Source organism: Emys orbicularis, chromosome 4, assembly GCF_028017835.1.
Source record: "Emys orbicularis isolate rEmyOrb1 chromosome 4, rEmyOrb1.hap1, whole genome shotgun sequence".
NCBI lineage: Eukaryota > Metazoa > Chordata > Testudines > Emydidae > Emys > Emys orbicularis.
The window spans coordinates 131,450,449-131,456,792 of NC_088686.1; positions in this window are offsets into that span (position 1 = coordinate 131,450,449).

The window sequence follows — 6,344 nt, forward strand, 5'->3', positions numbered from 1 at the left end:
AGAGTCTCCTACACTGAGCCACTGTGGGTACCGCTCCCGTGACCCCCACTCCCTGAGTCACCCCCCTGACCCCCACTCCCTGACCCACCCCCCTGACCTCCCCTGGCCTCCATTCACTGACACACTCACCAACACCCTCCACTTCCCCCCCCCACCTACCCTTAATTCCCCCCACTCACTAACCCCGTTGGTGATTTCCCCCCGCCCCCGACCCTCACCACTCACTGAGTCACCTGCCATACTCCAGGACACTGAATTCCATGAGTCACTGATCTGCTCCCGCCTGGCACTTCCTGGGTCCCTGGCATCCATATCAGTCATCTTGGGTTGCAAATAGGGTGACCAGATGTCCTGATTTTATAGGGACAGTTCCGATTTTTGGGTCTTTTTCTTATATAGGGTCTTATTACCCCCCACACCCCTGTCCCGATTTTTCACACTTGCTGTCTGGTCACCCTGGTTGCAAACAAGGTGAGCAGGTGTCGTTCCCCCCCCTTCCCAACAGGGTCTAGTGGACATGGGAGCAGGGGTTACTCTGTCCAGCTGCCTGGGCCAAGAGGGGAGGAGGCTTTGTTCTTTTAACAGAAATAAAGTGCACTCAGGTTATATCAAATTCAGCCACAAAGCAAGAATAGCACTGAAGGATTAAGCACTCTTGGTTCTCTCTCTCTCTCTCTCTCTCTCTCTCCATTTTTACCACACTCATCTCTGCATGCCAGTACCTAATAGAAGTGTCATCACCACTGTATAAAGGCCCCATGTGGTCTCTTTTCCTCCCTACCTTTCCCCGAGGCAGCCAGAAAGTTTTCTCCTCTTTCTCTACATTTGTAGTTCTTTATGTTGTGGCCAGGGAAAAGTTGTATGGTGTCTGTTTCCACCCTCATAGGCCAGGTGCGGAGAAAGCTCTGTCTGCTGCCCTGGTGGGCTTTGCCCTTGGAGCAGACGATTTCATAGTTCCTGAGAAACTTGCCTGCCTAGGGGGATCATGGCTGCAGAGAGGCAGGCTTGGGCCAGTTACCTAGAGGGCATTAAAGATTAGTGCTCAGCCTGAATCTAGGCCACTCTGGGGTATAGGGAGCTACTGCTGTAAGCAGTGCACCAAGGTGATATACTTGCAGCCGCCCATCTGGTTGAGGAGATGGGCTGCTGCATGCTGGACTAATGAAAGCATTTTTAATGTTGGGGTGCTCATTGCTAGGTGGGGCGAGCTGCCGTAATGCAACCAGGAGGGCATGAAAGCGTAGAACACCGCGGCCTAGTCAGTGTCTGCGAGGAGCGGGACAAGGAGCTGCACAGTGGAGGAGACATTTTTAGCCACTGTAGTCATCTGAGTATCCAACATCAGCAGCGCAAGGTCCAGAAGCCCCAGGCTGCACATTGATCTGACCATCTGAAAGCAGACTCAATACAGGGCAAAGTTATAGGGGTGGCCAGATCTTCCGAATGTTTCCCTCTTCAGTCACCAGGTTTAGTTTCAGCCAAGCGGCGATCATCCAGGTGCCAATGTCAGCCAGGCACTGGGCCTGCTGAGAGATAGTTGCATTCGCAGTGGCAGCTGTAAATGATATGTTAAACGACGAGTAATCTGCATGTTGCCAGCACTTGAGACTAAACCCTTGAGTCCTGCCAAAACCCTCCAGCACGTCATTCTGGCACTTTTATGGGGATCCGGAACAGCTCTGCCGGCACTTCTAGTACTTCCAGTATTTGCATTCTCAAGCACAGCGCTCACCTGCCAATGAGTCCATGATTTCTCGTGATCCCACCCCCCCACCCCCATGGCCTTATGGAGATGTTAAATAGGATGAGGGAAAGAACAGAACCAGGTGGAACTCCACAAGGTATTCACTATTCTCTAGGAACTGCAGAAAGAAAGGGTTGGGCCCATCTCAGCACTTTTCTGTTAACTCCTGCTATAGCTTCACGCCAGGAGAGTAATTGATCATGATCATTAGCATCCAAAACCACCCAGAGATCCAGTAATATGGATATGGACATTCTGGCCACAGTCCAGGGACATTCTCCTTCTGTCCATTCAGCGGCATGGCCAGCATTATTTTCACTGCACACCCCAGCCTGGAGGGATCTAGGACACAGGTGTCATTGTAAATGGCTCTTTGCTGGTTTTTCTATTACTATATTCAAAATTAGAAGGATACCAGGCAGTAGCAGGTCATGCCTGTTAAATCAAGAGATGGCTTCTTGGGTACCAGTTGGATACCTCATACACAGTCCCATCTGAAAAGGGGTATTGACAATATCTGTTAGTAGTAGTCCTAGCTGTTGTCAAGTCACTTTCACAAGCTAGGAAGGATGTGGGTCTGAGGCCCAGATAGATCCTCAAGGGTATTTAGGCTCATAATGTCCATTGAGGCTCTGGGCCTGACTCAGATTTCCTTCAGCATTTCTGCTATTTTTCTCTGTGTTAAATGCAAGTGTGGGTTTAGCATGGGTCCCTTTCCACCCAGAAATCATGAAACCAAGGGTGCCAAACTTGAGTGGTGCTGTGACTCCATGCACCTGGTCAGAACGCCGGGTGCAGGGAGCTAAGCCTAGACCCAGGGGACAGGAGCTGCTGCTGTGGGGTGAGTGAAGAGTGGGCTAGCTCTCCAGACCACCACCACCACCATCACCCAGGGCCTCCCAGCTCACCAGGCTAGGATTAGGGTACCAGTGCTGGGACAGAAGGTGCTGTTGAGGGTGGTTGGTGCCCCGCCCTTGACTACATCTCAAAATCATGTCCAAGAAGAGTGCACCCCTGTTTATTATGGAACACTAGTAATGCACAAGTTAAAAAAGTAAAAATAAATGTCTTTGCAAAAACTGCAAAAGCACGTAAAACATGTATAGTTATGCTAAAGAATTGAAAAAACAGACTAAAAAGCAAAAATGTATTTTAACAAAGGGGGGGGGGGATAAAGAGTGAAAAACCAGGTCATTTTTCTGTCATATGCTGTACCAAAGCACAGCTTGTGTTACAAATGACTTGATCCGTATTGTATTGTAACTAAACTAAGGTAATCTATGTATACATGAGGGTTACTAAAAACAAGGGAAATGTAACACCAAACAAATAAACAAAAAAATTTTACTGTTAATCAACGTAAGCTATTTAAGCGTGCATCCCACAGACCACAAACACCAGGAAATATCAGTACACAGTGGAAAAAAACGCTGTGTTGAAAATATTTTTTTAAAGTGTGTTATAAATAACAGTCTGGTCCACTACACTTCTGCCTACTATACATGGACAAACGAGTATGCAATGAACTATAGAAACATAAAAACCAATAGCCGGGCCAGGTCTAACTGTTATTTAAACTGTATATTATTAAGCAAAGTAAGTTCACGCATATACCTGTGGTTTTAAATCTTTCTCACTAAAATATGGTGAAATTTGGTTACTGTGTAAAAACAAATGTATCATTACTGCATACTTCTTGGTTAATTAATATGATGGCATCTTATCAGGAATGTCCACAAAACTCAAGGGCTGGTCGAAAAACTATTTCACAGTGTGGTATCTTTCAAAATACTGAAGAACACTCCAAAATCTAGATGAAATTCTTGGCTACATTTCAAGATGATCTAAATCTAAACATCTTCTTGAAACAGGGGTAATATATATATAAAAAAACACATGCACTATTTTGACCACCAGGCAGTGGAAACCATTTCTAAACTATGGTAGTGAGGGCCTGGCCGCTAAGAAACGGTACACCATTTACAATATGCATACCATTGCTAAACTGTAAAAACACAAGTACAAATTAATAAATTATTTACAGTAAACAACCTAAAAGCAAGGGGAAATCATGTTGGTAGGAAAATTATATGTACCACTTACAGGTAACTCCCATGACCAACTCATTAGAAAACGTTGAAAAAGGAAAATTGCCCAACCTTATTAACAATAAACAGTTAGCTAACTGGTAACAAAAACTATAGCTAGCTGGCAGTGTGTTAAAGCATGTAACCAAATTCCCTTTAAGAACCATCTGAGGTCAGTAACACAACATCCTAATTGAGGCACATGTTATTCAAAACAATCTTGCTTAGTATCTGGTTCCATGTACGCTTCTCTTATGGTATCAGTGTATCACTACCAATATTGGATCCTGACACCACAATATTTAATACCGGTAAATTGGTTACTGTCCATTCAGCAGTATCTACACTGAACTTGAAGGCAGTATCTACAAAAAACAGCTGAATCTACGTCAACTATTGGTGTATCATTCAGCAATGCGCACCTGATAAACACCCCACACAGCTTCTTATGCCAGGGATGTTTTAACATCACAACTCCAGAATGGCTCAGCCCAGCATCAGAGACAGAGAAGCTAGCCGCTCCTGTCTCCTGCCCAATAAAGCTTACCAAATGGTAAAAATCTGCAGGAAGGGTGACCTATAACATGTGTCGGAGAAAAATACAGTTCGCACTCTCTGGGTTTTTCTCTGACACATGAATGGACAGTACTGTGTAGTAACTAATTACAAAAAATGTCACTTGTAATGTCACTACTCCAGATTGCTGTTTTACTCCTCATGTGCGTAGCACTGTGGAACACACTGTAATAACACCTATCCCAGTTTTTCAAAACAAATCTGTTATCCGAAGTAAGCTCAATACCAAAACAAAGTTAACACTTACCTACCAGTTTTAATGTGCATATTAATCACTTTAAAACATTTCTAGACAAAAAAGCCACACACATTATTCACATTAGCAATAACATGCACAAGGCAAAACAGGCCTTGAGTAACTTGGTCCATAGTGGGGATCTCGACATGCTGATTTCTTGCACTTGGATGAAGTTGCATTTAAGGCTTTGCTTGTGTTACAAGGTGGATTAGTTTTAGCTGTGGTAATTATGTATTGCCGCTTACACTGTTTGTTAAAACACTTTAAATCACATATAAAGGGTTCTCACCACTAATTCATATATTAATTTGGCAAAAGTATCACTTTGACTACAACAAACAAGGCGACAAGCAGGGGCCCTGTTGACTAATATATGCTGCCTAACTTATAAATAGATATCAATAATACATATTATCCGCACCATATATATACATATTAGTATGCATTAAGCACCAACAACATTAATCACAAATATTCTAACAGTGATATAGCATAAACCGGCCTATATCAAAATCCCATTCACTTATGCTAAGTATCCCATAACACCTTAGATTTGCTGAAGTAAGCGTTTCACATAAGCAGATAGGAAACTTGTCAAAATCAAGATACATTCGTTCTATGTCTTAGTACAAGCTAGAGAAGGACCTTCGTGGATCAGTACCTGGAATGCTAGTATCCAAAACAAAGATAAGGAAAGACCAGAACAACAAGTTAGGCAACTGGGACAAGCTGATGGATTGAATTTTAGTGACGTGTAAAGAAATGTGTAACTTGTAAAATCATATAAATAATACCAGCTAAAATGTGTAACTTGGGAAGCACACCTTCTGCACAAGGTAAATGTAACATCGCTGCACAGAACTGCTCTTCGGAGACTGGTACAATATAAACCCATTTTCCTGTACCATATTCATAAACCTGACTAACGTTGGTTCTTTTGCTTAAGTATATTTCATAACAAACCAAAGTAGGGTCAAGCAATAAAAATTTTGACTGAAAAACCGAAACATTTTGAAATATTTCAGTTTTCAGGCATTCCGTTTATTGATGAAAAATTGTACTTTTCAGTGGCTTGTGGACATTTTTCACAAAAACGGTTTAGGAAGAAATTTTTCAGCCAGGCCTAAGAACAATATATACCTGCCTCCCATGGAGGTTTTGAGGCTTCATTAATTATTGCTTGGAAATTGCTTTGAAAGTCTCGGATGAAAGGTGCCATCTAACTGATAAAATATCACTCTAATTCGCAGCACCCTCAGGTAGAATCTCTGGAATACATCTTGGAAATGACCTACCGACTCTGGCTTTCCTATTTTCCCTTCATTTAAGAGGGTGGCAAGAGTGGACTAGGGCAGAATGGTGAAAAATTGTTTCCTGCGGTTCAGTTTTTCCTAAGGTGCTTAGGCCCAGATCCTCAAAGGTATTTAGGTGCCTAACTCCCATTGAAACCAAATACCAAACCTAAATACCTCTGAAGACCTTCACCTATGGGGACGAATCACTGTTCCTATTTGTCACATGAGATAAAATAATCACATGGTGACCCAGTATTGTGACATTTGTGTTATCTCTCAGTCCATATATATGTCGCTTATCACCAGAGCAGCTGGATGCCAGATGCATGATTAAGGAGAGCACCAATCCTTTCTTAATGGATCAGAGTCCTCACTTCTCACCCATCGTTGCCACTTTCCCAGGC